This window comes from Symphodus melops (genome assembly GCF_947650265.1).
Source record: "Symphodus melops genome assembly, chromosome: 3".
In the NCBI taxonomy this organism is placed as follows: domain Eukaryota; kingdom Metazoa; phylum Chordata; class Actinopteri; order Labriformes; family Labridae; genus Symphodus; species Symphodus melops.
In genome coordinates, this window is record NC_136693.1 from 18,098,293 (window position 1) to 18,123,488 (window position 25,196).

Below are 25,196 nucleotides of genomic sequence, written 5' to 3' on the forward strand. Positions count from 1 at the left end.
ACAGGAGCTTGCGATTGAACCTTCGACCTTCCAGTTAAGAGACAACGACTCTACCAACTAAGCCACAGCCACACCCCCTTAATAGCATGCTAACACTACAATGCAGGTCAAATTGTTTGGTTTCGTGCTGGTGCTCAAGGGCTAGATCTACTGGATCAAAAAGTCTCACATCCAGCTTTAAATATAGTACAAACACCGTTCAGTGATTCTCCAACAGCATAACATTACATACAATGTTTGTCACCTGATTGTACAAGCAGGAATAAGCCATACCAGGGAATAATTCTTTACTTAACTGGAATCTTATCATTGCTTTCAGTTTCCTGTGTAAGCTGTCCCTATGACCCTGTTGTGTGAAAATACAGGAAGTAGTCAGACCCCTGCAGTGAATGAGATTAGGTCTGAGGTGGCTCATACGCACAAATCATAGGATGAAAAACATTTTTCTTGACTTGACTTGACTCATTTTACCCTTTTTTATTCTACTTCTTCAAGCACCAGTATAATAGTTTATCTGTATAAAGCAACAAGAGCTGTTAGCGCTGACCAAAATTCTAGATCAACTCTTTGTTTTCCATTGTTGAGCATCACAAAGTCAACCTTTACATGCTGCTGCTGCTGCTGCTGTAGGGGATTAGAGGATATTCTGATGATTTCCCTGCAGTTTGTTTTGCAAATGTGCACAGGATCCTGGCCCTTCACTTGATTTGAATGCATTGTTTGATGGCAACTGGTTTTAATTACCAATGCAAACCAGGAAACCCAACCTGTCCACTAAGCGTGTACACAAAGATAGTGACATTTGTCAAGATTTGCACTCATGCACTTGCATACACTCTATTTGTCACTAGTTTTAATTAGTCTTTGTGACTTTCATCGCTGATTAATTGGAGCGATGGATTATGGAGTTTTGCAGTGATTTTAAACCATCTTGTTTATCTACACTTAAGGTGGTTAATGAAGTTGTCTGGACGATAGTGTAAGAAAGAAAGGTTTAGTTGAAAAAATGAGACTGAGAGAAAAGTTGAAAAAAGTCATCATGAAGAAGACAGACAAAAAAAAAAGTGGCGTGCGTGTGTAAGTGTGCGAGAACGCCCCGAGGGAGCCCATCACTACAGTGAATTTTGGAGCTTGGTGCGTTTATGTGGAAACTGCTGCTGTCTCCTCATATCAGTGTAGCTGGACTGCATTTGCACTTGGTATTTATTCCCTCTCCCTTTCTCTTATCCTTTTTTTTTACACAAGTGTTTAAGCAGGAGTTTTGTAAAACTAATTGTGTTCATTTCTAACATTCTTTATTTGACTTTCTCTCCTCCTGCTCTATATTTCCGTCTCTCACTTCCTGATCCCTCCTACTCAGGCCTCTTTCTCACTTTTCTCGGAGGCTATTCCTGTTTAGCCAAAAGGGCCCCCCTGTCGTTTACAGAAACTCATCTCTTGCTCTCTTTTACTCAACACACAAACACACACACACACACACACACACACACACACACACACACACACACACACACACACACACACTAGCTCAACCACAACACACTCACAGACAGTTGGTTAAACAGTCATGACTAAAGAGGACACCGCACATCTCCGACACACGCATGCAGAATGTTACTCCCAATGGTCTGGTGTGGCTTGAGAACAGGGTTTCCATGAGTTATTTAAGGGCTCTCCATCATGCTTGTTGGGCGGCAGCTCACACTGACATGACACGGTCCATTTCCTCCACTCAGGCTAGGAACGTGACACAAGACACGCTTGCGGTCTTCACACAGAACAGAGCAGAGAGGTGCATGATCAGTCATGATCTTAAGACTGCTGGGTTTAAATCATTAAAGCGGGCTCCTGTGCATTAGCCAGAGGGACGCCAGAGAGAGAAATACTCCCAGTGTCAGCTGTCTGTCTGCTCTCTGCAGGGTTTTTACTGTGCATGTTTGAATATTGAAAGGCTTAATGGTCACTGCTCTAATTTAAGTTTGTATTGACCAGTGGTGCACAGAAAGAGGTGTGATGTGAGAGATGTGAGAGATGTGATCTTTCCCAAAATGATTTAGAAAATATCTCAGTTTCTGAGACAAGGAGAATATATTGTCAATGGGAGGCAAAGCAGTTGTAATGTTTTGCAAACATTTGCAAAAAATGCCTATTAAAAGACGAGATATAAAGACGTCCATACACAAACCTCAATGAAAACACACAGAAAACGGATGTCCAATAGCTGACAGTGGAGAAGCTGTAAGTTAACTCAACCATGGAAAATGCGATGCGAACATATATTGCTAGATTATTGATCAAAAGTATGAAATAATAAATCAAAGGTACAGGAGAACAGTGAGATTTCTGTGTGTGTGTTGGATAAAATAAAAGTCCGAGAAATTAATGTGTCAAAGATGTTTTGAAACGGGGGAAGAGCTTCCCTTTTCACTTGCTTTTTTTCCCAACATATTGAGGTCAATGGAGCCCCTATCAGACAGGAAACAGGCTGCAGTGGAGAGGTTGTGACATATGGGGCTGAACACATTGTGCTTCAGGCCTGTCGACCTGTGAACTGAACACTTCACATACATCATCAGTCACAAGGGCTCAAAACAACACGGTCAATAAACATCACTGTGGGGGTCGAAGGAACAAGATGAAGCTCCCTGCTGCACTTTCTGCAGATATATCTGGTATAGGTGTTAGCAAAAATTGCTAATATCTGTGTGGAATTTAAAACATTTTTTTCTTATGTGTATTGTTCTTTGTTAGCCTTTCTTAATGTTTAGTCTGTTGATTTCTACTCTGTCAAGCATTTTCTTTCCTCAGACTGAACAAAAATATGTTTTGAGATGTGAAAATATTTTGTGTTTTCCAATTATACATGCTGATGATGCGATTGCAGTGAGATGAGCTGCAAGTGCGTTGTGATTGCGATGGCACAGCTGGACTCGGCAGACTTGGCAGTCTTGAGCACTTGGCTGCAGTCCAGTTCAATACAATTACAATTAGCCAACGAGGGAGCATGGAGAGCCATTGAAGATGGGCTGTAGGTGCTAGTGGGGACACAGAGCGGGGTGATTCACAGTATCTGTCAACCCACAATTGTTCAGGGGTGGATCAATGTTGGAACTGTTGCTTCAGTTACTGCTGAAAACATTTCACATTACAAGTACAGTATGGAGAGAAGCCTACATTAACACTTGTTTATACTACACAAGCGTGTTAGAGCACAAACACTACACACACATAAAATGAAGAACATCCTGTCCATGAGGGGCTGTTTACAATGGCCTTCAACAGGTTCTCCCCCTAAACTCATCAAAGATGGCAGGTTGGTCTCTGGTCCGAAAAGCTAAATATCACAATGAAGATACCACTCCTGCACCAGTCTGGAAAGGGCAGACCTCCACAGTGAAGTTAACAATAATAAGTGTGCAATTTCTGGTTAAACTGTTGCAAAGTAATCGTTTGGGTGCCAGTAGCCTAACTGCGTGCCCCATGTACAAAGGCATAGTCCTAACAGGCAGTTTTAAAACTGATCTAGCTTCTTTCCCGCTTGTCGTTCCCCACTATCTCTTACCCTGATATTAAGCTCTATCAACTGTTCTAGCCCTAAAAATAACGGCATAAAAAGCCAAAAATCAAAACTTGATTTTATTTGTGTAAAGCAATCAGGCTTAAAATGGTAAATATGTTTTTAGGTTGCCTTTTAAAGTATGCTTGCCATTAAATGTTTCACAGTTAAGGCTTGAGATGTTTTAAAACCATAACCACAAATGTGAAACAACTCCAGTTTTGTTACGCTCAGCCACAAAAGCGACAAGGTTTTAATATAAAGATAATCCTTTGGGTTTAAATGAGCATAAAGGCATATATGGAAATTAGATATCACATACATTTCTTAACAGAAGCGCCACATAATTCACATATATGTGTATATGACTTTTAAATCTGCAGTGAGAAACTATTGGTTGCAATTAAATTTTGCACCCCCTGTGGACAAAGTATCACCTCTTATTATTTTACTGATTTTGTTTTCTGAGGAAAATCTCATCCTGTTGTCATTTAGCAGAGAAACAGACCGTGTTTTTTTTATTTTTATTTTTTTTTTTTAGGTAAAACAGAGGTATGAGTATTAATTTCACCATTTTTTATGACCAGGTAGGTAGCTAAAGAAATTGTTTTACTTTGAAATATCAACATTGACTGTTCCCTTTACAAAGCAATGGAATCAAATTCTCTATTTAAGGCCCAAGTTTGTTTGACCCTTCTATCACCTTTTCTTTATGCTGTCACCTGACTTCAATACATCATCTAAACAATAATCTTGAAGAAGCTTTTAAAACAGATATAGGTAGGGCTGTATCCAGACTTTTTTTGACGGTGAAGGTCCAACTTGGGCACCAAAAAATGGGAAATTCCTTCACATTCATTTGCAAAAATATATTCATTGGCAATGTTTTGGTTACAAACATGAATTGGTTTCCTCTGCGTCTGTTTTAAATAAATAAAATAGTTGTGCAAAGAAATTATTTGCAATTGAAAGTACAAAGAAATGTAAAGACAACTATGAGCAGCAATGTTGCGTCAAGTCTGTTTAACACAAGTAAAGCCTCTGACAGGGCAAATAGCATATCACAGTTAAGGATTTTGGGGTGGCCAATCAGATTTCAAAGAGGCCCATGTGACCCGTCTGGAAACGCACCTGCTTATAGGGGTACCTGCAGCATCAATTTTTGACTGAGGTCACTGACTGCTGCTATATTTTACGACTTGGGACTGAGAACAAGCTGTCCCTATAGCTCATGTCCAGAGGAGAGCAGCAGGTGGAGGGATAAGAGTTGTTGAGGGATGACAGGAGCAGTGTGTTGGGATGTAGGACAGGGAGGGTTGGAAAAAGATGGTGAGAGGAGGATGGACATTTAATGGAGAGATGACAGTAGGTGTGCTTGGGGAGAGAGAGATTAGAGGGTGTCAGAGGAGACGAGGAGAGGAATGCCACTGCTTGGCCCCCACCTCCTCGACTCCCTCTCCCTCTTTTCTTCTTGTCTTTTGTTCCCCTCTGTAGGGATAGCAGGAGGGTAGGCTAACTGAGAATGACAGTGACGAGCTTGCCACAGCTCCTAAGAAGCACAGCAGATGGAAGTGTGTGTGTGTGTGTGTGTGTGTGTGTGTGTGTGTGTGTGTGTGTGTGTGTGTGTGTGTGTGTTTGTGTGATTAAAATGCCACAGGAGACGAGGGAATACCGAATCTCTTGGCAGTGCCACGCTTGGCAGAAAGCCACCTCAATGCCCTCCTTTTCCAGACCAGAAGAGTGGTCATTGAGGTGTGTGTGTGTGTGTGTGTGTGCGTGTGTGTGTGTGTGTGTGTGTCTTATTAACGAATGGGAAGCAGTCTCAACGAACAAATATTAATTCATAGTGCTCCCATTGTCTCTTCCATTATATCTTTCCTTCCCTCAGCCTTCATGGCTGTTTTTTCATCCGTCTATTTGAGTGATTCACTAATGTAATGATCACAGGATTTTTGAGAAAACAGAGCTCTGTTCTGCAGTACGGCGCCAGTCCTGGCGGGCATGGGGGGAATTAGTCAGGAGACAGTGGGTTTGGCACCCATCCACAGTTATTAGCCACTCACAGGGTGGGCACGGGGTTATGCCCTAGCTCAATCACTCACTGTGTTTGCATGTGTGTGCCTAATGTGTTTGTTTCTGTGTGTGTGTTTGTGCGTGTCTAGCATTTGAGTCAGGATTCTCCTCTGATCACACTGACCTCATTGTGCAGTCACTTCTGGTTGATTTGTACCCTTTCCAACACATTCCTCTGCCTCCGAAAAGCTGAGAAACAGCCGTTTACCCCCTCTCTCCCCCTGACTCTACCTCGCTCCCTCTCTCTCTCTCTCTCTCTCTCTCTCTCTTTCTCTCTCTCTCACTCTTTTCACTCCGGATGGGTTTGATTTAGTGACTGTGGTTTTCCATCCGGAGCCTGGGAGCCAGAAAGAGTCGACTTAGGAAGAGACCTATGGATTCACGGCCAGTAGAGCACGTCATTACTTGGCCATAGCTCATCAGCAGATACATCAGCAGGCTGGAAGCGCTAATAGATGCGAGCTGTCGCCGATCAGGAAGTAATAAAGCCGTCTTCATTTCAGACCCTTAATTATTTCCTGCTCACGGATCGCACGAGTCGCACTAAATGACGAAAGCAAAAAGCATGTGATAGTTTGTGATACTTTTTGCATGTCTAAAATTTTGTCTGCATCATGTGTAAGATAACCCAAGCTTTTGAAATATTGTGTGTGTGTAATGTAAAGTAATGCAGTGTGAAGTGAATGGCTCTTCTGTGTTCAGGAGGAGTTATATTTAGGCCTTAGTGAGGTCACCTGGAGTGAGGTTAAACTCAGTGTGGAGCAGGGAGGTCAGGTTACAGACATGTTTCAGCAGTAGCCCCTAAGAAGACGAGTACTTAGTGAGACACTCGAACACTGTGATCTTTGACCTCACTTTCACCAGGAAACAGGTGTTCAAGCGTGATTAAGCCTGGCTGGCGGCAGACTGAGCTGAGCAGCAGGCAATGGTTAGCGTGTGTTTGTATCGCTCTTCTTTTGACTCTTCTTTTGTTTAACACAAACGGAAAATAGGAAAAGCTGATGCTGCAAAACAACAAACCACAGCCTTGTACCACAGAGTCAGAAGCAGAGTACAGTTCACCTAAAAAACTGAGCTTTCCTTTATTTTTTCTTTTCCTTTGATTTTCCTGTTTGCTTTGATCTGTCTCTCTTCTCTCCTCTCCTTTCGTCCTCATTGTTCAACCTCATGTCTCTAACCTCATCACCCCTTCTTCTCCTCCTCTCCTTCTTTATTTCCTCTCTCCCATCCCTCTCTCCTCCACTCCCTCCAAACTGTCCTCCACTGTCAGGCAGCACGGCTGAGGCTAAGTGCTTTTTGCTGTCTCTCCGCAGGTGGGACTGTAATAAAGCTTGTCAGTGGGAGGTATGGGTCGCACTGTCACATGCTCTTTGCCTTCCCTCTTTTAACTCCCTCCTCCATTCGCCTCCAACCACCACTACCACAAGCATTTCTTCCAAGATCCCCTACTTTTATTTGCCCTCTCCCATTTGTCCGCCTTTTCTTCCCCATTTCATCTTGCTCTTAGCCAAAACTGTGCTCCTTCACTCTCTCTCTCTCTCTCTCTCTCTCTCTCTCTCTCTCTCTCTCTCTCTCTCTCTCTCTCTCTCTCTCTCTCTCTCTCTGCCTCTCCCTCTCTGGTTTCCTTGCCAACGGCACTTTCAGGGAACATGATGAAGAAGAGCAACAACAGGAGACAACCCTCTCAACGTAACAGCCACACATACAGACACATGCATAAACATAAACATAGGAACACACACATGTGCTCCATGTAAATGACTCCAGGTGAGGTTGTATTGTTTGCCCAGCTGCTGCTGCGGTTGCTGCTGCTGCTAACCAGTCTCTCCTGTTCAACAGTAAACCAGCAGGCTGCATGGAAATCAGCTTCCTCCACACAGAACAGTTCTCTCTTCCCCCCCTTGTGATTTTATGATTGCCAACAGTATGCATGCGTATATTTATAACGCATGTAACGTGTGTTTGTCGCTGCTCATTACTTCCAAAGGGCACCAAAGGTTAAAGCTTGTGCAATATTTGCATGTTTTATAAGACTCATTTACAGCCGTATTCATATTCCTGTGTGTGCGTGTGTGTGTGTGTGTGTGTGTGTGTGTGTGTGTGTGTGTGTGTGTGTGTGTGTGCGTAGCTTTGAATGAAATGGCTTGCACACAGTTTATTACTTGTTTTAGCCACAGGATGGCATTACTGAGTCCCCTTACTTTAAGGGAATCCTTCCTTACCTTCTTTTACCACAGTTCATGGTCACACCTTGTCACACACACGCACGCACGCACACACACACACAGACACACACACACACAGACACACACACACACACACACACACACACACACACACACAGCCCTCTGTAGTGTGAGTTAGACCAGACTTGTGTAAGGTGACAGGGCACAGTGAATAATTTAGTCCTAGCCATGTTAATGGCTGACAGCGAACATGGCCTCTCTGCTCGGCTGTTGGCCCATTACTAGAACATTCTGTTTCACTCTCACTCTTTCTTCATCTCTCTATTCCATCTTTTTTCTCTACATTTTACATTCATGATGTTCTTGTCACAAAATCTAAATGGTTCTAACCCTGGTAGTGTTATCACATCAGATAATAAGAAGCTCTAAAGCTCTAATTGTGTCAAATATCATTTGAAAGTGGTGAATATCTAAAGGAGGTACATGAATTTCTCCTATTTATACCATCCAAATGCTGATTCTTAACCAACCATTAACATCCTTGAAATGCCTTGGCATGCAAATATACATTTATGTTCTTTCTATTAAACATAACTTATTTGTTCGTATTAATGACATCTTTGGACATCCCTGAACTTATTCATTCTGCCTGGTAAAGTCTTCTACAGATTAACAATAGTCCAAATAAATATTAGAATGATTTCATTGTGCAAAATTGTATAATTCTGTCTTGCACGCCATTCGTAGCAATAACATGAATGATGAAAATGTTAATTCACATTTATACACATAGACACATTCATTAAATGTGGGGTACATATAGTTGCATGTTCATCTGTGAGGTGTTGCTTTGTTGATTACCTGGATGGCTGAGGGAGTTAGGCTTCTGCTGAAGTGGGCTTTAGAGCATTTTATGGTACGGTATAGCCAACTGTATAACAACATCACCACCACCACGTGACTCTTTTTAATAATCATAAATATCATTAATTATGATCTAATCTGTCTTTCCACAAGTAAAAGTGGACATAGTGTTTATGGATTGTATTATTCAATTCTGTTTTTATCTTCCTTTATTTAATTGATGTAAACTTGATTTTACGTGGGTTTTTTTTATTTATTTTTTTACTTTTTGCTATTGATGCTGTTTATACTCCTGTCGTTGAGCTGTTGTAATATAGATCTACCTGATCGGGGAAGAACAAAGTTTATCCTTATTCTTATCCATATATCTGTCAGAATCAAAAATAAATTGATTCCACAGGGAAATTTGGTTTGATTAGTCGCATGGGCACTGTTGAGTGGTATGACGTTTTATAGTCTTTAACTGTATTTTCCTGTATTTTACTTTATCTGTGGTTCATCTCTTCACTCGTCTGCATGTGTGTCTGTATCTGTCACCAGTCGAGCACTATTAACGCTAAGATTGTCCCGCCGGGCTTCCGTTCTCTGCGTGTGTGACGTGGGTGAAGAATATTATGACCCTAACACTAATGCAATCAAATACACTAAACAAATTACAGCTCTGTCCCTTCTTTAATTATCTCTACTCATTTCATTTTGCTCTCAAATCAACTATGAGGACGTTCTGTATGCTGTGCGAAAGGTTTTCAGTTTGTACGGTGCATGTGTGCTGTCATAGGTCCTGCCTTGTTCCGTTTTTTCAGTCTGATGATATCAGTTTGAGTGTGTTAGGAGCAGGAGGCGCTAAGGAGCCTGGTGTAGCAGTTTTGCAGCCGCATTGAGGTCTGGCCTGGATCAGGCAGGCTCAGGGGGGATTGGGAGTGACGTGTCCGGGGTGAAACACCCCATAGTTGGGAGTCCCCAGCAGCCTCACTGGCTCCAGCCTGGCTGATAGAGTCCAGCTGGGTGTGGAGAGAGGAGCTGCTCCATATATCTCCTGCCCCCCTCGCTCCTCTCTCCTCGTCAGACACATCAGTGTCTCCTTCCTTCTGCTTCTTCTTTTTTTTCCCCTTTGCTGCCCAAACTGCTTCTTCTTTGCAACATTTCATCCGTTTTATTTTTGTAACTCACTCCCCCACCTCCTCTCCTCTCCTTCTCTTTCCTGGCCTTTCTTCTTTCCCTACATTGCATGTCATTTTTATATTATTCCTTCTTCTCCTATAACCTCCGCCCAAACAAACACACACACACACACACACACACACACCATCCCGCACCACATGCAAGCGCATCCAGAACCCTTGAAGTGGGGTCAGGATTGAGGCGTGCTGTTAATTAGCCGGCAGTGGTTGTTGTAGTAAAGCGATGCTGGGGTGTAATTAATTAGGTGGCATGTGCACAGTGGGTGAAAAAAAGAGGAGGGAGAGGAGAGATGGAGAGAGAGAAAAAACACCGGCTATCAGTCCTGCTTTTATCCTCTGAGCTCAGATGAGTTCCCTCTAATGAGAAAAAATGAGATGCTCCCATCCGGGGAAGAAAGCATTTTGTCCTTTACATGTTCCCTCTGCCTCTGCTCTGCTTGTCGCTCTGTCACTGCCTTGTTCTCTTTTCATCTGCCGATCACATCCGTGCGATTGCTCGTGGGGTGCCAGCGAGTTGGAGTCATCAGCCACAGATCTCCCACAGTAGAATGAACACAGCCTCTGGGACATGTCCAGACACACTCACAGCGGCGCTGACAGCTATACCACACAGCAGAGAGGATGTACAGCAGACCAAAGCTAACAATTCTGTGTCGATTTGTTGGAGATTTTAGGGCTGTAAGAGCTAACATGTTAAACTAAAGAATTTTGTATTATTACGAGTTGGAGAATATACGTTCCAATAATTAAATCGTCTAATGATTGATCTTAAGTGTTGGGTAAAACTATATAGTCATGTTGTTTCTATATATTTATGAATTAAAGAAATGCACAAGTCATTTGACAACAAAATAACCTGCAGATCTGACAATGTTTCTGAACGTCCGTCCTTGGTACTAAAGATAAAACAACTTATTCCAATACCACAAACAAAAGTATTGTAGAGATAGGACAATGGATAGAGTCAGAAATAAGGGACAGAGAGAGTGGAGTGTGACAAGCGAGAAAGGAGCTGTAGGAAAGGATTTGCACCCGGGCCTCCTGCTTGACAGCTTCTGTACATTGTGCGAGCACTGTAACCACTCGTCCACCGGTGACCCACAACCATATTTTTCTCATTCATAGTGAAAACAAATATACTCTAAAGTGATCTATGATGGAGAAAGCAATACAATTTGTTATGAAGAAAAAAAAATATACCCACGAAAGAGGTTATGCTAACTTGTTAAATCCCATGCAGCTGTTGTGTCATCTCATCTGACTGACTTGAACAAAGCACAGGATGGTTTTGGAGGATAATGCCCCCCTCTGTTTTAGCTCAAAGCCTACTGTGATGAGTTATAAACGGAAACAAAGAAAACAATTCTATCAGGAAGAAGGTGGATCACTATGGTATCATCATTTTAATGCCAATAAAGGTTGCCACCAGGTCTTTGTCCAATGATGTCATTTAGATGACGCTGTGCACACAGCATTTATTTGCATTTTCCAAGAATGAGTCTAATAGGGAGTGGTAAAATTGACAGTTGAAAGAAGGTATGTCGAGAGCTTTTGTTTGACAATCCTTTGCATGTGTCCCAAAGAAGGGAACAGCAAAGATATTAGATTTGTCCACAAGAGTCATTAACTTTATTTTAAAGTTCCTAGTTTGTCAAAAGTCATTTAAGAACTTGGAAATGTGTTCCATTCTTTCTTTACCAATAATTGGAGCAACTTAGACTGAACCAGATGCTCAACATGGCCCCTAAGACCATCCAGTGAAAAATTCTTAAGTCAAAAACGTCTGAGAACAAAATGTACACGCTTATTTCAACAAAGTCACATCAATTTAGTCCTAGTAGTTGTAACTGTATGTGTGCTGCTGGTGGTGGAAGTGTTTATTTGAGGGCAGAGATTTAGAGAAAAATAAAGATCTTAGGAAGGCATGGGAACTGTGGGAGAGAGGCAAGTGGTGCACACACTCTTGTCTCAGTGCTTTATTGATCCTGTACCCAGTTCAAAACTGACTTCTTGACCTCTCAGAAGCACCTGTGTGTGTGTGTGTGTGTGTGTGTGTGTGTGTGTGTGTGTGTGTGTGTGTGTGTGTGTGCGTGTGCGTGTGCGTGTGCGTGTGCGTGCGCGTCAGGTGACACTTGCATGTGCGAGTGTCAAAGGCCTAGGCATAGTGTGTTGTATCTGTTTATAATAACCACAGAGACTCTCAACTGGTGTCAACCTGTACTCTTTTACAGCGTCATGAATATTTAGACACACACAGTGCTCCGCCCTCACTCTGCACTCTCCCTGCATTACAGTTAAACACATGCAGCACAGGCCACAGCCTCTAACACACACATTTACCCACATTCGCCTCTTAGTGTAAACTGATAGTTTAATGGCAGCCGGGGCCGTGCTGTCCTGTGTGACTGAAAGTGTCCTATAGGGGACAGGTTTATGGACAGTTTGGCGATGTCAGCGGAGACGGACAGCTATTTACAGCACAGCATTAGAAGCTTGGGGAGTGGCAGTTAGCATAAATCTTCCACTGGGATCAGCAAAGGTATAAAACACATTGTCGACCACACGCTAACGTAAATCTTCAAATACACACGCAGTGTATACAGCAGGCGATCACTCAGTCAACCACTCAGTCCTTTTTAACCTTCTTAATGCCAGCATCCACATACAGACATACCTCACACTCCAACGTAACACACACGCTGTAGATCTGTATCTCAGTTGTTTACGACCCCCTGCCATCACGTTAACAACCAGCGCTGCATTTTCCTCCCTCCGTCCCACGTCCCTCGTCCCCTTCAACTATCATTTAGTTTTACGAGGTGTCCTAAAAGAAGCCTGAGGTGTGCGCCCCTCCCTCCACCCCTTTATGTCGGAGATATTGATATCCTCCATAAGTCAGACGTGCCTCTCTCTTTTACTGAGAAGAAATTGATGACAGGAGGGTGTGACAGGCAAGGAGTGGAGCTGGCAGGGAGTCACAGGAATTTGGATGCGTGTATAATAAGAGTCAGTGTTTCTGTGAGGCCTCCACAAGTGTGCGCTGCATACAAACAGACTTATTACGGTAGAGAAAGGACTTGGTTCAGGTAAGGTAAAGGAGGAAATGGCTAATCAAGTTAAAAGTGAGGGAGAGAAAGATCTGGGCTGATATGAGGAGAAGGAGGGAGGCAGACCTGTTTCTGTCTTTATGAGATTTCCCTCTGTGTATGATACTGTTGCTATAAACAAGAGGTCAGCCGAAGAGAGGCTGTTTATAAGGTCCATCTCACAGAGTGAGCATATAAAAAGCCTATGAAATCCTGATTGTCCCGCTGTGTGCATTTGTGTTTGTGTGTTTGGTTGTTTCATCCATCTGAACCATTAACATCCATCTGTCTCAGACTGCAACGTAAAAGGAGAATCAGAGTTTAGCTCTGTCTGCATTTTGAGTCAAGCTTTTTGAGTTAGCATGCATTTGATACATCTGCATCTTGATATCCCTATGGTTTTGAGATCCAATGCAGAGTTCAGGTTTCCCTGTCTTTGTGGGGATCAAGGAGTAGTGCTCATCAAAACCATATGGAGGGCTCCCAATCTAACTGTGCGGAAGCAGTGTAGACTGGAGTTAGCTACTAGTGCAAGGAAAGAAGCCAATCTATTGACAGAAAAATTTAAATTGTAGAATACCGAAGAACTTGAAATATAAGCCCATCCTGGTTTAAGGCCCAGTCCCTTTACTAGCCTGGTTATGCTGCACATTTTAACAAATAAAAGGTGTTTTTTAATGAAATAAGTAATAGTTCCCTTTGATATTCCTATTAATGGATGAAAATAAGCACCATTTTCATGAGTGCAATATAGAAAACAGTTTTATCTCCTGTTTTCTGATGCCTATTTAGCTTTACTAATCTAAACAGAAAATTGTCAATTAATGCTGTTTTTGTGATGGCAATGCACATTTTCTTACTCGCACTCATGTTGCTCTCAATTGAAAATAATTTAACTTTTGAGCTTTTCTCAGGGTCGATTTCTCTTCACTGAAAATATAGAAAGAGAGGGACTTCTGATATCGGCCTTGTCAACAGCAATGTAAGAGTAGAAACAAATCTGATCTGACTCATCAGAATCAGAATAGTTTTTTTATTGTAATGTACATTTACACTAACAAGGAATTTAATGTACAAAAAGGTGCAATGGAGTGCATGTAAGAAAGTAAAGTCCACTGAGCGTTAATGTTGTGCATAAAAGAAACAGTTTGAGCCTTCACATTACTGTGAGTTTTTCTGACTGTGGTGCTAATAGGAGTCTGTGTTATGTGGGAGGGCAGGGACATTGTTCACGAGGCTGACAGCTGAGGGGAAGACACTGTTCTTGTTGCGAGAGGTTTTGGTCCCTCTTACCGGAGGGGAGAATCTCAAACAGTCTCTTCAAGGTTTAACTTTCTGGGTCTAGAAATATTGCAATATGCTCAGACAGGATAAAGTTTATAAGTTTTCTTGGTGATATATTTTTTAATGTAAGCAACTATTATACAGAGCATACAGAACAGTTTCAAACTTGTTTACCCTTGTTTTTTCTTATTGTCAGGTTGGTATAGTCAATTTGAAAACAATGACAGCAAAAGGCATTCCTGGTCATAGAGGCTGTTTCATTGCCAGACATAAAGAAAATGCGTCATCATTATAAAAGCGTTTACGAACATGTGATGCTTAAACTATTTAAAGTCATAAGAGTAGTCCTATTGTTCAGTATACCCCTTGTAGCTCTCTTCTCAAGGGCTAATCATTTACAGTCTAGGTAATGGAATTAGAATTGGGCCTATGTGTTTGCCTGTGTAGAAGAAACTACCATATACCGCTCAATCCACTTTTGAGACGAAACAATAACAACCTTACTTTCAAATGCTAATCTGATTATTGTGTTCTGTAGAGCTTAAATTTACATGGGTCTATGTTTGTGCAATCTTCATTTGCATACAGTAGGGGAAGCTACAGGAGATTAGATTAATCTCACATGAAGAGAGAGTACAGTGAGTCACCTTCACCATGTGGCGAGTAGAAGAATGAGTCATGCTAACTTGCTTAGCTCGCAAAATTGAGTTCCTTCAGATGCGGCTAAATGTGCGATTAGTAAACTTGTTTAGTCAGTGGATATTTTTTCTTGTATACTTGTCTGATGTGTGTATGTGTTTGTGCTCTCTGGTGTGTTTTTATCCATCTATTCCACTGGGGATAAAGAAAAGGTTTGTTTGATTAATTAATACTGTTAGACGTGAATGTAAATGATCAAAGGAGCACATTTGCATTTTGTGTTTAATTATTCATGAGCTGCGATTGCTCATGAATAAGGACACCTGTGAGGCCTCCTTCACATTGACACAAACACACACACACACAGTATACCCTGGGAAGAGAACTGGTGTGTTGAACCAGATCTGCCCGTCAACCCTGTGTGTGTTCACTGCTGTGTGCAGGGATGCAGGTCACTGCAGGTTCATGTTGGTATTATTAGGTTATGTTACCGCTCTGGCTGGGGTTCAAATGTTCTGATTGGGTTATCCTGGAGTGCTAAAGCTCAGACTGTCACCCAGACTGTATGATTCATCTCTATGGAGACAAGAGAAAAGCTCTGATCTAATTATCCATGCTGCTGCCATCTCATACGTGAAGAGAGGGCTGGGTGACGTGAAGAAGGCGAGAGGAGCAAGCGAGGAAGAGGCAGCAGAAAAAAAATCAAAGAGAAGAGCATGATCAGATGCAAACAAAAGAGAGCATGATAAAAGCAGGTACTATTTGTTGTCTTCTTCGTTCTCTTTTGTCCCCTCATCATTGCCAGCATCCAACTGCTGCACAATTGGGCCCTTGTTGCCATGGATATGAGCAGTGGTTATCCTGTTCTGCTCGATGGGGCTCCGTGATAAATGGCGGGATGTGAAGGAAGTTAATAATTTATCCTGAGGAGGGAGCAACCGTTCTGGGGAGCTATACCTAGCATAATGGGTTAAGTGCAGCGATTGCTGGGTGCTGCGCAATAGACTCACAGGAGGTGATATATAAAAAATGAATAAAGGCTGAGTGGAGCCTGCTGGGAAGGAATTGTCAGGGGACTGTGCTGTGTGTGTGTGTGTGTGTGTGTGTGTGTGTGTGTGTGTGTGTGTGTGTGTGTGTGTGTGTGTGTGTGTGTGTGTGTGTGTGTGTGTGTGTGTGTGTGTGTGTGTGTGTGTGTGTGTGTGTGTGTGTGTGTGTGTGTGTGTGTGTGTGTAAGTACTAGGAGGGGGTGGTGTTGTGTTTTTGGGAAGGAGGCATTTGTCATTTTTTGAAGTTGTAGGATTGTCAGTTAAAGAACAGTAGAGACTTATTAGAGCTTCCTCCAGGCTTTCAGCAAAGATCTCCTCCCACTCTAGTTTTTACTCGAAATGAAAAACAGCTCAATATGCTTTGGGCTTTGAAGTGTGACAGCAGTGGTGACAGATGAAGCTGCTGCAGAACAGAGGTAGAGGTCCAGCCTGTGTGTATGCTGAGCTGCTGTCATTATGAATGACTCATTGACACTTGTGACACTTAAAGAGAGAAATACATTCTCAGATCTTCTCTTTTCCTAATTATCCCACAGTTTGTGTATATTTTTTATGAAATTATTATGTTTTCTTGTTTCTTTTCATCCCTGTAGAAATCAATAAGAAACGAGGTTGAATTTGTTCTACATTGTGATCATTGGCTTACAGGCGTAAACCACCCTTATAAAGCTTCACGTTTTTAACATCACCAGAAATGACCATATTTGGACAACAGTAAATTAGAAATTTTAGGGCTCTGTTCGGGCTGACAAGTTGTCATAGAAGTGACGTGTCAATCAGAGGTAGCCAGGCCTTAAACTATGGTCTGCTTGATCATAGATTTTACCAAAAATGTTACCATTATCACCATTAATGAACTCATTAATTTTGAAAGCACAATGAGACAGGGTGTCTGCTGCTAGTTGTTCACAAGAAAATCCAACACTGGCCTCACTTTGAAGCCAAAGGCTACGTCAACTTCTTAGACAGTCTATGATTTTGATTATGTTTTGGAGAGCGAGTACTATAGCTAGAGAAAGGCCACATGGGTTTGCGCCCCCCCCCCCCCCCCTCCAGCATTAATCCAGCACCTGCTTCACATCTTCTTTGCAATTTACGAGGTGCTGCACCCTAACACTGCCTCTCTTATCATTTTACACTCACTCTTTTAGCCACACTATCTCTCAGATCTTGCAGTTGGAGGCTGATCATGCTTCCCCAGGGTCACACAGGGGTCACCATATTGTGTTAATCCGAGAGAACATATCAGATGAGCTTGATTTCATTGTTGTCCCTCAGACGCCCCATATGTAGGGGTTTAAAGCTACTTAGAATGATCCTCTGTTGTAGTGACAGCAGAGAAGAAGCTGTTCTGTGGTCTGTTATCTGCAGAGGAGCTGGACTCTGCTGTGTTGGACGCACTGCAATGTTCCTGGAGTGGATTTGAAGCATAACAGCCTCATATCTTTTTCCACTGAATCACCTCCCATTGACTATTTGATAGGGTTTTCAATGCTGTGTCTGGTTTGAGTAGTTTAAATCTATGCTCCTTATGTGTTTGTATGCTTCATTTCATGTGTGTACTCAGTGGAAAATGTTACTCCTAGCATCTTTTCATTTCTTCTCCATTTTGTCTGCAGCGTCTGTGTGTTCCAGGAGCCTTTTATTCTCCGCCTCCTTGTGGCTGATAAGTGATGCAGATAGCTGCGATGGATAATATCGCCTGACACACACAGACGCGTGCGCGCACACACACACACACACGCACACACACACACACACAGACACACACACACACACACACACACACAAAACCTCTCTCAATAAACCTCTCTCATCTCTCTGATTCAGGTGGATGGTTATGAGTTGTGTCTTTAGGTCTGTGTATTTGTGGGAGCTTTATTCTCCCGAAACATAATGTGTGTTTTTAATGTGGAATCGCCAAGAACAGAAGGGCCGACAGTGACGACAAATATCTGTTCGAGGAAGTCGAAGAGGGAGGGAAGAGGGGAAAAGGAAGATAGGAAGGAAATAAGGAAAGAGGCTGTGATTATACTCTGCAGGTGGAATAAAGTCACACCGCCTGGAGTTCAGTAATCATCGTGTTCAAGTCAACATCAAAAAGCAAAGGCAAAAACATGTTGAATTGTAATTTTTACTTTTTTCTATGACTCTGTTGCTTGTAATTTTTGCAGCTGTTGCCACTCAGAAATGACAACAGAGTGTCACAGAGGTTGAATACAAGACAGAGCGGCCATTTGCAGACCTGTTAAAGCGAGATAGTGGTGCTGCTCTTTTTTTCTCTTTTTGCTCTCTTGTCATAAGCTCGCTCATGTCATCATCAATTTCACAAGCTCTCGTTGTGGCCCCCACACTGTTGGGTTGGACAGATGCTTCAACGAGCTGTGACAGGGTCAGGTGCACACTGTAGGACACACCAAAATCATGCACATTCACACACCCACACACCAACACCTGACACCTCCACGCACATACCCCAGGGTTGATGTCAAAGCCTGCAGGCGCTCCCCCCCCCCCCATACACACGCACTGACTCTTGGCCCCCCCAGGTTGCCTTTGTTCGCAGCATCTGTTTCCCTCTGTGATTAATTGCAATTACTGAGAGATTTGAAGGCCTGTGGAAGAACACAGCGAGAGCAAAAACATCCAGATTAATGAGGGTAGGCATCAGAGATGGAGAAAGGAAAGAGAGAGAGGATCGCAGGAAAGAGAGAGAGAGGAAGAGAAAGGGGGGGGAGAGAGATAACATGGTAGAAGGGAGTGGCTGAGAGGAGAGGAGGAGGCGGAGAAGGGAGGGATGCTCAGATGTTAATGACGTAGGAGATAGGAAGAGCGAAGGAGCGTGACATAAAGCAAAAAAAAAAAATAGAGAGCGAGAACAGCAGACAGAGATAGAAGAGAGAAAAAAGGAGGAAGAGAGAGAGAAGGAGGGAGGGTGGGGAGAGAGCCAGTTGTCAAAGCTCAGGCCACAGAGCGACACCACAGGGGACTGATTAAATATGGAAATTATAATTGCTAATTGACCTTTATTAATCAGAGCAGTAGGGAGGGGGTGCACTGCATTTTTGTGTCCCTTTGCGTTCTGTGTATGTGTGAGATTGTGTGTGTATAAGCACGCTGGAGCTTGCCTGCGTTTGTGTATGTGTAGTTGTTTGATCCCCTCATGCAGCTCTCTCTTGTCTCAAAGAGCTCTCTCATGTTTAAACACAGCATAATGGAAGAAGCAGCTAGAATAACACACACATACACACACATACACGCACAGACACACACACACACACACACACACACACACACATACACACACACACACTCACACACACAGGCAGACAGACACACTAGGTGCTAATGAGAGTGTGACTACATTATGGAGATCTAAATAGGGTCACTGTGGAACCTCGATCTTTGGGATGCCAGATGTGCAATCATGAATGCATGCATGCTCTCTCATAGACATGCATACAAGCAGGTCCCCTCTTTTTTTCCCCCTACTCCATTTTTCCCCCCTCCTCCACTCTCCTCCCTACACTTTGATGTCTTCATGCTTGTTATTACATTTTTGAAAAACCATGACACCCTGTCATATTTTGAATCAAGAGGTTTTCTCCCTAGCCTGGCCCCATATGCCCTTATTTTCTCCTGTTATCAATACACACACTATCATCAATAATCAAAGACACACAACCACACACATGCGGATGTCAGTCTAGTTGCCAGATCACACAGATTTGATTAGAGACTCCCTAAATTCATTAACCCAATGTGATTTAGCAAAGCGTCATTAGAGCCACATGTAAACTGGTCTGTAGTGGTTTGATTTGGTTTCAGCTTGCCTGATGGAATAAGACTCTGTGAGCGCTGCACGTTTAAATCACTCTTAACAAATAACAATCCCCCAAGACATCCATTAATCAAAATACGCTTCTTCAGTCTTTTTCTAGTTAACAAAGTCCTCCACATGGGAGTAGTCTTAAGTTTGGGGATGTTTCTTCCTAAATGGTACATTAAAAGTGGGAACAACATAAAAAGGTTGAGCTCTTTCCTTGGTTCTTCTTCTGGTACTCATTTTCAATTCCACCATATAGTCTGTATTGCTGGCTAGTTGTCTGCAGCTGTAAGAGTGTCATTTTTCTGATCCCCAAGGGACAGAGACAGGGGGACTCGTCCCCTCTTAGCGCTGGCTCCACTAATCCTGTTAGCTCAGCTCAGGATCAGACTGCCATGACAGGTCCACTACAACTACAACACACACACACACACACACACACACACACACACACACACACACACACACACACACACGCACACACACAAACACAGGCCAAAGGAGGCCCTTTGGTCACAAAGGGACAAAAGTGGAATTTAATTTTTTCAGGATCCTTAGCGGGAAAACTCATGTGTTCACTTTCTCAAACACTCAAACACAAAAGGTTATAGGCCTTTTTGATTTCAATCATATTGTTATATTCTCACTGTGCAGCTCGGATGCTCGGCACACACACACACACACACACACACACTTACTTTCTTTGATTCATACACATCGGACAAGCCCAAGCCTTTCCTCTTTTGTGTTGTGAGAGAGGAGCCCACCTCTCCTAAGGGAGAGGATTTTCTGTCTTAGGAGGGCAGCACAGCCTATCAGCTTTGACTTTGGCTGTTTTCAATTTTCTCAGTTTCTGAGATACACAGCAGTGAAAACTGTTGGTTTGGGTTGTTATATAACATCTGTCCAGCAGAGGGCGCTTAGCACAGTATAGCCTGGGGTTCCTTCCTGTTAGTAATGACTGCTAACTCTTCTGCTCATCTTTGCTGGAGTAATGGCTGAAATCAACCAGTGTACAATGTTAATGGCATTTGAATTAGAACACTTCTAAATTAATTAGGTAAGTAAAGTATGCAACAATCAAAATGTCACTGTTGATAAAGCTAAGTTCCCGTAAGCAGTGGGGGGAATCGACAGACTGATTTGTTTGGTGTTATCAATCTGGGTTAGGCTCTGCTGGCTCTAGGCTTGTTTCATCTGCGTGTTTGTGCTCATGTGTGTTAGGCTTTGCTTCTACGTGTGTGTGTGTGTGTGTGTGTGTGTGTGTGTGTTTACCGTTGGGTAGGGAGACAGTTTGATTGAGCTCTGCGCTGTAAAGCTGTCTGTTTGCCAGACGGTTTGTCTCATAGCCAAGACTGTGCAGCAGAGAAGAATACAATGATTATCTGTCACAAGGCAGCAGCGTTCTTCATCAGTCTGTCTGTAACTGTCCAGAGGCTCAGACCACACACTGAATCAGCAAAGGGGCCTGTTAAACCCTGAACTCTAAACACTCTTAATACGCTTCTTATGTGTTGTCAAATGTTTTTTAATGTGTTTCTGTGGGCTTGATACAGCTTTTTTTTTTTTACTTTTATAGGGTCTGTAAGGGCACCCACATTTTTTAAGTCTTACCATAGAGCGCGGGTTTTTGTACGTTTGTGCATGGATATGTGTGTGTGGGCTCTGCAAAAGTGTTCAGACAGAGCGTGAAAGGAATGTCAACAACCTTTAACCTCTGTGCTCATTAGTGGGAGGGGTGTGAGGTGATGATGTGGCGTGGGGGATAATTGCTATGAGTGTGCTTGTGTTTTATGTGTGTATGTGGATGTGCATTCAGAGCGGTGTCAGAGCAGACATGATTTATCACGTATTAGAAGGCAGAGAGGAGGAGGACAGAGCTCTCAAAAGCCTGGGGGTTACAAGGTCAGGTCAAAGCTCACGAGAGGTCAGAGTGCTGAGTGAATATCAAAGAGCACCCTGGGAGCCAGATAAGGCCGACCCAGAACTGAGGGAGGACTGACCCGCCAGACAATAGCATGTAAACACACACACATACACACACTCCACAGTTCCAGGCTGTTGTAGGTGGAGTGTAAGGTCAGTGTGGCTGTTAAAAGATCAAAGGTCAGGAGAAATGGCCATTTGATCAGACCGAGCGGCAACCTGGGGTGTTGAACAATGAAACCAATGAGGAAGTCGAAAAAAACTGCAGTTCCTTGAGTGCCCAATAGAGGTTGGTTACAAAAGCTATTAGTTCCTCATTAGGTTGACCTTTTCTCAGTAGAAAACATTTTCATAGCCTGGTACACATTTTTAAAAAAATATTTATTATTAAATAAATGTATGTACTTTATCTTATGTATAAACCCTTAAAAATACTGGGGGGGTTTTTCATAAACAAAATGCTGGGATAGTGTTGCTGGGTTACAGGTTGGGTTGATTTGACCCAGCATTTTTAAGTGTGCATATTTGCATAAACTTGGGCCTCACTGAGTTGACTGATAGGTGGGCATGTTGGAGCTGTTTGCCAATAGTTGTAGGCCACACACACTCTGCTCCCCCTCTTTATCTTTTGCTAAATTGATTGAAAGTAAGTTGTAAACATCATTTCCACTATGTTGACCACAGTCTTAAGGCTTCAAAACGCCTCTTTAGTAACTAATGGATGACTCCACCTATACAGTACTATACAGTACAGGTTTTCATGTTTTTTACAGTCTATGGATGAAGCTGAGGATACACTTGCTCCCTCCACCTCACACACACACACACACACACACACTCATATTTTCGCTTCAATGTGGGTTACCTCTGGGCATTCTGACAGCAAAAATGTTCAAAAATACACATCTAAACTGAGCATGCTGGTACACCCAAACAGACATGTACATGCAGACAAAGCCCCACAAAGGCAGCTAATTTCACACTGACTCTGCTGGGGCCCTGCATGGGCACGGCTGTGAAGCACAGACAGAGAGACAGATGGTGCAGGGCTGGCAGGAGGAGTTTTTGCTGTCCTCTGTGTGTGTGTGTGTGTGTGTGTGTGTGTGTGTGTGTGTGTGTGTGTGTGTGTGTGTGTGTGTGCGTGTGCGTGTGCGTGTGTGTGTGTGTGTGCGTGCGTGCGTGCATGTTTATGTGCATTTACGCCTGTGTGTATGTGTATCCTCCTAGTGCCTGGGATAAGTTTTCAAACATCACTTTGTACTCCACACACCACCTCTAGGCTATGCTAGCAGTACCTCTGCTAACTGCTTCCTCTTGCCATGCTAGATGTCAGGAAATATTACCCCCGGCACAACCTCTTTGGTTTCACAGGATGTTTTTCTTTTTTTCAATCTAGTCACATGTTTTGTAAGAGTCATTTCCTTTCTAAGAGACTGCAAAGAGAAGACCGTGCATATTAAGCACAAGGAGGACCTGTTTGAAGTTGAATGTAGCTGGCAGAGAATGAAACAAGCTTTTGCATCTTTGTGTTTTGCTTGAGGTATTGTTTTCTATTGCTCTGTGCAAGTTATGTGCGCATCTGTGTTTATTTGTCAAAGTGTGGTTACTTGATTGAAATTTCTGGTTGCCATGCTAGCTTCTAAATAGCCTGAGCTTGTTAGTGTGCTTAGCTTGGCTGAACTTGGGCCAGGGGGTTGGGAAGGAAGAAAGGAAAGAACGAAGGAAGGGTAAAGGATTGAGAAAGGGAATAGCATCAGGGATGGAGAAATGGATCTGAGGTAAAAGAGAAAAGGCAGAGCGATAGGTATTATGGATTAGAAGTTTGACTTCTATTCAGCCCAACCAAGACTAAAAGTTCAAACTTTCTTCAACGATGTACACCTTTAGAATATTTTCTCAGCCTAGTAAATTAAACAAGTACCTTAAAACTGACAAATACTCCATTTGACGTGCTGTCTTCATGCAGGTGTTTTGCAAGTGCCAATCATCTTCCTGTCTCAAAATCACAAAATGACAAGGATTTAAATGCATTACTGCATGCATTTCCTAATACTGATGCTAATATGATGGGCCTGTTTTCATTCATTGTTCAATTTTTTTTAGGTTTAGTAATACCACTGTTGGATTTTAACCATGAAACAATTGTGTTTCTGCCACTAAATGTTCAAACTAGCTTTGAAAATTTAGTGACAAGAAATCCAGCAACACAAACAATCTGGAACTTAAATATTTTGTTAAAACAAGTGTTTAAAGTTTAAAAGGGTGAATAAACTGCATTGCATATGGTACAATTTGATTTACTTAATATGTGAGGAAATAAACTTTGAATGTATTTAAATTCTAAATGTGTAATTGTCTTTGGAAGAATATATGACACATCAATGACACTAAACTTATCAATCCAAAAATCTCAGGTACTGCCAGCAGTTCTCAAAAATAACACTAGGTTAACTAGAACCCCCATTTCAGAAACACTTTTCTGGCCCAAGGGGCTGACAGAAAGCCTGACAAACATGGAGCATGACTGACCAACTGACAAGAAGTGAGACTGACAGACGGATAGATGGAAAGCCTGACATCCAGTGAGCCAGCCAGGAGGACAGAGAGCCAGTGTCATCCCACACTGGGAGAACAGGAGGAGCGAGAAGGGTTCATATTCCCCGGGACAGGTGGCAGAGACATGCCACTGCTGCCACCTGGCACTCAGCACCCCGTGTCCTGCTCTCCCTTGTTCTCTTTCTGAGCCATAATATTGCTATCAGCTCCTGACCTGGTCTTCCTCCAGAGCCCCTGCTGTGCCAGTACAGCAGAGTTCAATTTTTACTCAGTTTGACTTACTTTATGGGCTGAGTAGCCTCTCTTCTAAAGGCTTCACCTCCCTGCTGGGGGACAAAAAAGCCAGGCAGGCAAAAGACAGCATGCTAGTGATTTGTGGTTACCATCCTCCCTCCTACCTTGAGCTTGGAAAGGCATGCAGGTAAAAAAACCCTTTGTCAGTCAAGGGCAGGACTGTGTGGGCAGGTGGAGGCTTGTGGGGTTAGGTGGGGGTTGGGATGGCACTCTGGAGGCTGGACCCTGACTCCCCCAAGAAGCAGAGGCCACCTGCTCCCATTCACCGTGTCTGACCACAGCCCTGCCAACACCACGCCAGGCTAATTAAACCCAGTGTGGCACATACAGTCATACTGAGAGACACACACGTCAGCGTTCATCAACTGCACGATTCTCATAACACACACACACACACACACACACACACACACACACACACACACACACACACACACACACACACACAAAGGATAAACCACCCACACTCTAGAGGGAAAGGGGAGAAGGTAAACATTTAGAACACAAGAACAGAAACAATTGTGACACACGCTTACAAGACAAAACACACACACACAGACGCAGACTCATGCTGCCAACAGACTGTCCCACTTTAGAGTAGGAGTGTTCTATTTGGCGTCCACCACCACTCTCCTCCTCTCTCTGATCTCACTGCGGCATTTCTCCTGGTCCCTGGAAT

General features: G+C 43.0%; 1 protein-coding gene across 2 annotated transcripts in view; it reads left to right on the forward strand.

Annotated features, from left to right (window-relative positions):
- Window positions 1–25,196, forward strand: part of gse1b (Gse1 coiled-coil protein b) — a 154,704-nt gene that overhangs the window by 51,613 nt on the left and 77,895 nt on the right. The window lies entirely within an intron of this gene.